Source organism: Tenrec ecaudatus, chromosome 4 (assembly GCF_050624435.1).
Source record: "Tenrec ecaudatus isolate mTenEca1 chromosome 4, mTenEca1.hap1, whole genome shotgun sequence".
In the NCBI taxonomy this organism is placed as follows: Eukaryota; Metazoa; Chordata; class Mammalia; order Afrosoricida; family Tenrecidae; genus Tenrec; species Tenrec ecaudatus.
In genome coordinates, this window is record NC_134533.1 from 68,213,011 (window position 1) to 68,224,359 (window position 11,349).

Sequence of the window (11,349 nt, forward strand, 5' to 3'; positions counted from 1 at the left end):
TGTTTTGTTGCTTTAAGCAAACTGAAGCCGCATTTGCATGATGACCTAGATGTTGGTTTCTTAGGTAGTTAAAAACCATTCTTAGATTGTAAAAGATTTCTTGTTTTAAATAAATGTTCTTATCATTGTGTTTTCCATTTCTAAAGGTTATACTGCTTAGAAATTCTAGCTCATATTTGCCTCTCTTAACCTACCATCTTACTTTTTGGGTCAAAAATAATTCTATGTAATTTTATGTCTCACAATGTATTTTTCATACCTACAAAAGAGCATAGGATTTGAAAAGTTAAAACATTTATAAGTTAATTGACATGAGTTGAGAACTTTTATGACAGCCCGGCGTATCTGTTTGGTCTTCACACTATAGATTATGGGGTTCACCACAGGAGGGATTAGTAGGTAGGCATTGACAATTAGAGTATGTACATGGGGGGGGGGCTCACTTCCCAAATCTGTGGACAAAGGACAGACTGATCAATGGAATATAGAATGCAGCCACAGCCTCAATTTGGGAGATACATGTGTTGAAAGCCTTCTTCCTTTCTTCTGGGGCTGCAATGCTGAGAACAGTCTTAATAATCAAAACATATGGAAGGGTGATGAAAATGGAGTCCACCACAGCAGTGCTTATCAGGGCAAACAACCCAACTGCGCTATTGATCCTGGTATCTGTGCAGGAAAGCATTATCAGGTCCGGGTGAAAGCAGTATGAGTGGTGGAGCACATGGCTACCACAGAAGGACAATCTTTACAGAAGTATCACCAAAGGAGCCTGGATTAGTGTGCCCCTGCTGACAATTGCTACTCTAATCTGGGCTACTTTCAGGTTAGTTAAAATCGTGGCATACCTAAGAGGATTAGAAATGGCCACAAAATGATCAAAGGCCATGGCCAACAGCACTGAGGATTCCATGACAGTGAACAGCTGAATGAAGAACATCTGTGACAAGCAGGCATTGAAGCTGATCTCCCTGGCATTGAACCAGAATATTCCCAACATGGTGACCAGGGTGGAGATGGACAGCCCAAGGTCAGTGGTGCAGAGCGTGGACAGGAAATAGTACATGGGTTCATGGAGGCTGGGCTGAGTGATAATGGCAAAGAGAATCAGGCTGTTTCCTGAGAGGGCAGTTCCATAGAGAAAGCAGAAGGGAATGGAGATCTAGACATGGGAGGCTTCTAGTTCAGGAACTCCAGTTGGCAGAAAACTGATGGAAGAAGTTGTGATATGCTGGAAAGCAGACATGTTGAATCCAACCTGCAGAATTTTAAGCTACCAGTCAATCATGTCATCATAAATTATTCTTATTTATTACATACTTAACCTGAAATAAATTATTATACTAGGTAAACATATATAAAAGATGATGACAATTTTATATACAAAGCTTAAGGTCATTGTTTAAAGAAAGATACATTAAAAACACAAGTAAAAAAGAGGAAAAGAGATAAGTGTTGAAATGGTAAGTTGAAATGGTAAGTGTTCAGTAAATCCATATAGAAATGTGGCTAAATAGTTTGTGAAACTTTAAAGTAATAGGATATAGTTTCCTTCATTCTGTTAAAGTAAGTGGATTGCATCAGTTTCTGGAGGTCCAAAGGAGAAACTCCTTCCTTGTTCATCTGTTGGATACAATATTTGAATCAAATTTAATATCTTCATAAATTAATATGTTGAACCCCTACTATCCATTAACAATTTTGATAATTCCTTGGAAAAGCAGGCTATTAATTTTCAACATCAAACTTGAAGTATATATACATATCTTTGATGCCACAAATAAAATTAAGGCAAATTAGGACAAGATAAAAGCAAACCAGTTGTTGCTGAAGTGACAATCCCCTGTGTATAAGAGCAGAGCTGGGTCATTGAGTTTTCCAGGGCTGCGATATTTCAGAAAGAAAGAATCCAGACTGTCTTCTGTGGCACCCTGAACGGACTCAAACCACCACCATCTCAGTAGCCAAGTATTGTACTATTTGCACCACCTACGAATGATTATTGGGGCCCAGAAGGCCTCCAAAGGCAATCTTATGGTTGATGTTATGAATTTTATCTTGTGTCCCAAGGAATTTCTCACTCCTGTACATTCAGCAGTTTGATTGTGTTCAAGCATAGGCTCTGGTGTTTGCCAGGTTCTTGAACAAGTTATACAACTGTTACATGTCTCGGTTTCCCCATCTCTAAAACAATAATGAAAAAACATGCTCCAGTCTTGTAATTAGATGAATGAATGAGAAAGCGCGGTAGAGCATCTGGCTTATAGTAAATGTTCACCAATATCAGTTGTTATCAATTGAAAAGAAAATTTTAAGTTAAAAAAACTATGCAAAACATCTTTTCCTTCTTTTCTTCTATTCCTACCTCATTTCCACTATAGTATTGTCTTTTTGTCTGATACAGTAGGGGAACACGGTTGAATATTATCTAAGCCTGATTTAGAAAGAGTCTACCAGTTACTACCTTCCCTATTTGGCTTCTTCTTCCTCCACAGCTTTGTTTTCTTCACCCTTCTTATGTTATTCCTTTATTCAGAAGAAAATACCATGCTCCCCTCCCAAAGCAACTCTACAACCTAACCTGTCAGTGTGTTTTGGACACACACACACACACACACACACACACACACACACACACTGAATAAACTCACTGTCATCAAGTCAACTCTGACTAATAACAGTTCCAGTGGCTCTCAACTCTCCTAATGCTTTGACCCTTTAATACAGTTCCTGATTTTTGGTGACCCCCAACCATAATATTATTTCTTTCATAACTAATTTTGCTACTTTTATGAATCGCAATGTAAATATCTGATATGCAAGATATATTTTCATTGTTTCAAATTGAACATGATTAAAGCATAGTGATTAATCACAAAAACAATATGCAATTGTATGTTGTGAAATATTTATTTCCAATTACAAATAAATGAAATTTTGGCTTGAAGCATGGTGTACCGTGGGTAACAGTCTTTACCCTGGGTACTCGTATGTGGGTGTATCTGCATGTAGAGAAGTGGTGTCTTGGTTCCTAAGACAATTGGAAATATGTGTTTTCTGATGGTCTCAGGCAACCCCTTTGAAAGAGTCTTTCAACCCCCAAAGGGGTTGCGACCCACGGGTTGAGAACTTAGGACAGAGTGAAACTGCCCCTGAGGGTTGCCAAGACTGCAATGCTTTCTGGGTGTAGAAAGTCTGGCTTTTCTCCCTTGGAACAGCTGGTGCTTTGGAATGGCTGACTGAGGCCATCAGCCCAATGCATAACCCCTACATTATCTTAACTAAGTTTGATATGAATTGAACATCGCTGAGTTAATGATGGATTCTAGAGTATGTTCTAGATCTAATAATATGAAACAAATTAAATATGACATTTGCTTCAAAAGTTGTCATTCATTCGTTTTTTTAAAAACAACATGTAAATAAACACATAAAATACTATTTCTGTAATAAAAATGTTTAATCTATAAGAATAAACAAAGACATTTGAATATAAATTTAAGAAACTTAGTAATGATATAGCTTATATTGAACATTTAATGACTTTTTCTAGTCATCCAAAAACTAAGAACTTTTCATAAACAAGTATGATTCATAGGCCACTGCAAATAGTTCTGTGTGGCATACATATTCTTTAAGATAAAAATTACTATCTTATGTTCCATTATATGAATTCCATCACAACTGGATAAATTAGATTTGTAGTTTTGTCTTACCTATGAAGAACGATCTGCTAAAAAAAGATATCTATGAAATTGATTTTAAGTAGGGAACAGTAATTTCTCAGGAAATACCATATATACTCGAATATAAGCCGACCCGAGTATAAACCAAGGTACCTAATTATTACCTGGGAAACCAGAAAAACTAATTGACTCGAGTATAAGCCTAGGATGGGAAATTCAGATGTGAATTAACACAGAGATCAGAGGGGAGAGACGGAGCGCAGCCACAGACACATCCTTATCAGTTCAGCTGCCGGCGTAAGTGAATCACTATGGGTGCTTCTGCGAATTGGAGCCGTCCATGTCATAGGACTACTCTGATTGGTTAGATGTGAGTAAACAAACATTCAAAGTCCTGCAGTGTCAGTGGGGCTTTGAATGAACAGCAGAGGAATGGCAATCTCCTGCGAGATGTTACACCTCGCTGGGGTACCACTGACCCGTGTATAAGCCAAACCCGTTTTTCAGCACATTTTTTGTGCTGAAAAACTCGGTTTATACATGAGTATATACGTCAGTTGTTTGTTTTGGATCTTTTGATACCTGGTACCTGATCCCGTTTTGGAGTGGAGACCCAAAGCCCATCTTCAGACAATTATATATTCCCCCACAGAAGGGTTATAAGGAAGGGATGATTCAACCAAGGTGCATCATAGTTCCAACCAAAACACATCATTCTTCTAGTCCCTAAAAGTTTCCTCCCCACCCCCACTACCATGACCCAGTTCTACCTAACACATCTGGCTAGACCAGAGAACACACATTGGTACAGATAAGAGCTCTTGACCCATGGAATTCAGGACAGATAAACCAGAGTAGTGATATCATGTGGCTAAGGGGAGGCTCGGGGAGGGAGAAGGGGGAGAAATGGGGAACCCATCACAAGGTTGGCTATATAGTATCCCCCCAAAGTGGACAAATAACATAAATATGAGTGAAGGGAGAAAACAGTGTAAGATACAAAATAATAATAACAGTGTATAATTGATCAAGCATCATGAGGGTGGGATGGTGGGGGATGGAGGGGGTTAAAGAGGAGTTTATAACAAGGGCTCAAGTAGAAAATGTTTCAGAAATTATGATGGCAACATATCTCCAAATATGCTTGATACAATTGATGTATGGAATGTTATAAAAGCTGTGAGAGCTCCAAATAAAGTGATATTTAAAAAATACAGTGTGATACATGTAGATATAAAATGCTGGTTAAAATATAGTGTCTGTTGTACTGTTAGATGCCAGGGAGTTGGTTCAGACTCCTACTGACCCCATCCAACAGAGCAAAACACTGCTTGGCTCTGGTCCATCAGCATTATTATTAATATCTTTGAGCCCCTTGTTGTAGCTACTGTGCCAATCCATCTCAAGGAGGGTTCCCTCTTTTTCCCTGTCCCTATACCTAATCGAACATAATCTCCTTCTCCAGGGTTTGGGTCCTCTTAATAAGATGCCCAAAGTACGTGAGTCAATGCCTCATCATCCTTGATCCGAAGGAGGATTCTGCTTACACATCTTCCAAGACAGAATCGATCAAGTATAGGACCAAGTAGAATTGACCCTGTGGGTTTCTGATTCTGTAAATCTTTTTCATTTACTCAAGGTAGTAAGCAAAGCTACGATGTAATTTATGATAAATTTCATCATTTTATATATCACTTAAATGCACAAAAAGGAAAACTTCTGTATTTCAATGTGTCAAGGACACATTATTTTTTGTTTTATTTTCAAATCAATTTTAAAGACCCTAATGTAGACACACTACCATTTCATAGTTCAATCTTATAAAGCAATATTGTGTAATTGATACCAGTTTCTAAAAATTCCCTTCGGTCTTATACTCCCTGATACCAGCTCCCTGTCACCATGCCCGACCTCCCCTACTGCATTCCCAGAAAAACTGATTCTAGTTGTTGTCTCTATAGATTCATTTTCCTGGGCTTTATATACTAAAAACATAGAAAAATACATAACAGACAGTCAAGAAGGTTACCAACAAGGACAAAATACAAGAGATAAACCCATATGTATGTATATATGCACATATATATTTTTAAAGCAAATATAGCACAAAGTATATCTACAGGAAAATCAGATTACAAGCTATTCACTGTTCAAGTCAGATTTATCATTTTAATCTACTATAATTGTCTCTATAATACTATCTTTCTAATGACCAGGTTATTCCTTTCGCTCAGTTATGGTTGGAGGGGCATCTCTGTGCAGATCCTGCAAAAGTATTTTGGACTTCCGCTTTCATCCATAGCCTTCTGAACACCAGGATCTCACCATTTAGGCTCTGATACTGTTCTATCCTTCATATTTGGATTATATAATTTACAACCCTTGTATCACGGACATTGGTATGTTTTTCCCATGTGAGTTTAGTTGACGTCTCACTTGCATGGTGCCTTGGTTAAAAGCAAGCCCTGTCTTTTTAACTATGCTCTCCTGTTATACGTATCTCTATTTTTATCAACAACCTAATAAATTAGCAGTTACCTTCATTTCCTTCTTTGTAACTCACACCTGGAGTTGAAATTTGACTTCTTTACTGATCAAAACATATCCTGTTATTTTTTTATTGCTGAGTAAAATAACATCCAAAATATCTCACAATTCTGTAGGTCAGAAATGTGCACACAATAAAATGGGCTATGTGTTCAGTGTCTCAGGGCATCAGGCATGGCTGCATTCCCATCTGGAGTTCAGGGTCTTCCAAGTCCTCAGGTAATTGGCAGAAATTAGTTCCTTGTTGTTGAAGATTGATTTATTCTTGGCTCTGAGAGGTTACCCTCAATCCTAGCCATGTGGCTTTTCACATCACGGCAACTTACTGCCTCATCACCAAGAGAAACTTCTTACTTCTTATCTCTTTGGAAGTCTCATATGATTTGGTATGTCATCAGGATAATCTCTCTGTTCTTCACTCAAAATCAAGAAATCTGTGATCTTAATCATTTCTGCCTTTGACACATAACGTAACATAGCCAAAGATAGCCTATTATATTTCTAACCTTGAAACTGAAAAAGAATAGCAGGCACACCATCATCAAGTTGATTCCAACTCATAGTGACTCTAAGAAAACAGAAGGGCTACATCGGGTTTCCAAAGCTCTATATCATTACAGAAGCAAATATTCTTCCAACAAGCTGGTGGTAGGTTCCTAACTGTTATTCTTACTGTGAAGTTGTCTCTGATCCATAGTGACCCTATATTACAACACAACGAAGCACTGCCCTCCTGTGCCATCCTCACAATTGCTCTCATTGTTTCTTCATTCTTCCTTATTCAATATCCCTATTCAATGTTGGTACTATCATCTTCCAGTTGGCAGCTGAGTAGTTAACCTCTAAAGCAATTTAGATATAACTTAGGCTATGTACACAGGAACACTAACCTTCAGGGTCCTTTAGTATCTGTCTACCACAATCATCAAGGCTTAGTGTTTTAAGAGGTTAAATTCTGAGTTATCTCTTATTTAATCATCCTTGTCCCCCAAATCCATTACCACAATCATCCATTTTCTAATAGTAACAGCAATATTCTCATAAGTAATTTCCTTGCCTGGAGTTCCGAGTGTTTCCAAACATTTTCCACATAAATGCCAGTGTGATCTTTCCAATCATCAGCATCATGCAGAGTGCTCCCTTACCTCAGGCATTATGCCAACACTCGCTTTAATAGCAATCAAAGCACTTCCCAATCTTACCAAAACCCATTTACTACAATATCTCTTGCCATAGTCACTTGTTGAATGTTTCAACCTGGTCTTTTCTCAATTCTACAAACTAGTAAACACAGTAAGTTCTTTCCCATCATTATATCTAGCCTAATTCAACAAGTTTACTCTTCTGTGATTTAGTCTAGGTTCTTTAGACTCCCATTTGTCACTAAAATGTTTATAACTGCAACATGAATTTATTGACTTTAGGAAGCATTTTCTATCTTGACTTCCTCAAGTCAGGCAAGAGGAAGCGGCTTTTACTCCTTTTAGTAGATTGTCTTTTCCATATAGATGTGTCAAATGTGGTTATTACATTGTGCCCCCATGGATTATATACAAATATGTCTCTCCAACAAGATCGAACTACTAACAGGCTGAAACATTTATTATACATTATAATGTTCACAAGATCTTTTTTTTTTTTTTTAAACATTTTATTAGGGGCTCATACAACACTTATCACAATCCATACATAGACATACATCAATTGTATAAAGCACATCTGTACATATTTTGCCCTAATCATTTTCTTTTTTTTTTTTCTTCTTTTACATTTTATTAGGGACTCCAACAACTCTTACCACAATCCATACATATACATACATCAATTGTACAAAGCACACCCATACACTCCCTGTCCCAATCACTCTCAAGGCATTTGCTCTTCACCTAAGCCCCTTGCATCAGGTCCTCTTTTTTTTCCCCCCATCCCTCCCTTTTCCCCCCTCCCTCATATGCCCTTGGTAATTTATACCTCGTTATTTTGTCATATCTTGCCCTATTCGGGGTCTCCCTTCCCCCCTTCTCTGCTGTCCCTCTCCCAGGGAAGAGGTCACATGTGGCTCCTTGTAATCAGTTTCCCCTTTCCAACCCACTCACCCTCCACTCTCCCAGCATCGTCCCTCACTCCCTTGGTCCTGGAGGTATCATCCACCCTGGATTCCCTGTATCTCCAACCCTCCTATGTACCAGTGTACAGCCTCTGTCCTATCCAGCCCTGCAAGGTAGAATTCGGATCATGGTAGTTGGGGGGAGGAAGCATCCAGGATCTGGGGGAAAGCTGTGTTCTTCATCGATACTACCTCACACCCTAATTAACCCATCTCCTCTCCTAAGCCCCTCTATGAGGGGATCTCCATTGGCTGACACTTGGGCCTTGGGTCTCCACTCTGCACTTCCCCCTTCATTTAATATAATATATATATACACATACATATATACATATACACATAAATACACATACATACACACACTTATATCTTTTTTTTTTTTTTTTTGCATGATGCCTTATATCTGGTCCCTTGGGCACCTCGTGATCGCACTGGCCGGTGTGCTTCTTCCATGTGGGCTTATTTGTTTCTGAGCGAGATGGCCGCTTGTTCACCTTCAAGCCTTTAAGACCCCAGACACTATCTCTTTTGATAGCCGGGCACCATCAGCTTTCTTCACCACATTTGCTTATGCACCCATTTGTCTTCAGCGATCCTATCATGGAGGTGTGCAGTCAATGATATGATTTTTTGTTCTTTGATGCCTGGTAACTGATCCCTTTGGGACCACTCGATCACACAGGCTGGTGTGTTCTTCCATGTGGACTTTGTTGCTTCTGAGCTAGATGGCCGCTTGTTTTTCTTCAAGCCTTTAAGACCCCAGTCACTATCTCTTTTGATAGCCGGGCACCATCAGCTTTCTTCACCACATTTACTTGTTCACCCATGTTGGCTCCAGCTGTTGTGTCGGGAGAGTGAGCATCATAGAGTTCCAATTTAATAAAAGAAGGTATTCATGCATAGAGGGAGTGTTTGAGTAGAGGCCCAAGGTCCTTCCGCCACCTTAATACTTGACCTATAAATATAGACACAAAGATCTATTTCCCCAACCTCCTATATATATTTGCATGTACATGTCTTTGTCTAGACCTCCATGAATGCCCTTTGACTCCTAGCTCTTTCCTCCATCTCCCTTGACCTTCCTCCTGCCCTACTACCATGCTTCATTGCCACCTGGGCTAGAGTATACCTCTTCTCTAAGCAACCTTACCCTTGATCATTTCCCACCAGGCCTGCCACTCCCCCTTCTCTACCCTTTGGGGTCCCATGTTTTTCCCTTGTCCCTGGGATTGTTAACACCACTTCCTTACCCCCCCTACCCCCCACCCCAAGTCCCCCCGGAACTGTCGGTCCCGTTGTTTTTCCTCCAGATAGTTCATCCAGCCTGTCCTATTCAGACAGACCTGGTTCACAAGATCTTATACAATATTCAACTTAGTGTAGGCTGGCAATATATATTTATTTATATAAATTACATTCAAGAGTTGTGAATTTACCGAACAGTCTGAATAAAACCAAATATATCTATTTGAATCATCTTCTGTTGATTAATTTTAAAAGTTTCTATATTAAGTATCTTACTAAGCCCTCCCCTGATAACACAAGCTAATTAATTTGGGTATTTCATGCATATAGAGATAAAATTATATAAAGGAAAGATATATAAATATATATAATTATAGTGTATATATGGTAAGATATATATAATATTTCAGTGTAGTTTTTCTCCTCATGGAAAACTATGCCATTGTACTATGGAGAAAGCATGCCCAGCCGCCGATAACTTGATGATCGTGATGATCTTCTTATATGATGATTACACTCCTGTCCTACTGCAAGAGTATGTCACACGTTTGTGCTGAGATACCTTAGTTGGCTTTCTTCTCTGATTACAAAAAATCAGCAATACAAATATTGGTGTCAGGGAGACCTGGGTTTCACTGTGGTCTCTACCATCAACTAGATGAGCCATACCAAATAATTTTATATCCTATCCAGATCCCTGTGCTGTGAAACTTCTATTTTTCCAATAGCATTAAGTGGAAAGAATTAAATTAGGAACCACTTGTAAAACATCTAGTGCGGCGCTTATCAACCTGTGGGTCACAACCACTTTGGGGGTCGAACGACCTTTTGACAGGGGTTGCCTGATTTATAACAGTAGCAAAATTACAGCAATAAAGTATCAATGAAAATAATTGTATGGTTGGGGGGGTCACCACAACACGAGGAACTGTATTGTATTAAAGGGTTGCAGCATTAAGAAGGCTGAGGACCATTGATCCTGAGGAAGATGAGAATGAGGATGGTGGTGGTGGTAATGGTAGCTGGTCTTAATTGACAGCTTCAAATGTGGTATCATTAACTAGGAAACTTGGGCAAACCAACTGCAACATACTCTAAGCAATAAGACAAATAATCTATAGATTAACTAAGCCCAATCAGACTACCTGATAATGTAAATTTCAGGTCAAAAATTTTCCACAATTTTCTTCAGGCCCTCAATGCAGTTCTTCAAAATTAATAAAGTCTTCCTTATTTCTAAAGAAAACAAGTGTAAATAAAACCTGATGTTTCCCTTGGAGACCGCAGTTTTACTTACTAAGTATTAAAGTGTCTTGCTTCCTGTCCTGTCCTCCAGATAAAAAGAACTGAGAACTGAAGGATCGATAGTATATATAAAGAGTCTTGACAAGGCTATGTGGAGTCACTTGTTAGGAAAACTGATGGAGATGTCTGTGGCCCTCAGAGTACAAACTTTCCCAGGGACTTACTCTACCTCACGCCTCCATCCCTTTCTACTTAATGACACTTACTCTTGTAGTTTATATCCAGTGACAAAATATTGCTACAAGTAAAAATCTGAGTGAAAATTCCCAAATAAAACCCCTGCTATAAGCTCTATCCATAATCTGAAATCCCATTGCCATGCTACTTCCACCAACAGCAGGAGTGAAAAGAATGCCTTCTTTTCAACATCACTTGGGTGAATTTTGTCCATTTTTAAAATTAATGCCTCTGCTCTGTCAGAAGAAAGTCACTCATTCTTTTATCAAAAACTTTAAAATC

General features: G+C 38.8%; 1 pseudogene; it reads right to left on the reverse strand.

Moving 5' to 3' along the window:
* Positions 1 to 222: 222 nt before the first annotated feature.
* Positions 223 to 7,387, reverse strand: LOC142445906 (olfactory receptor OR51C1-like; annotated as a pseudogene).
* Between the last annotated feature and the right edge of the window lie 3,962 nt (positions 7,388 to 11,349).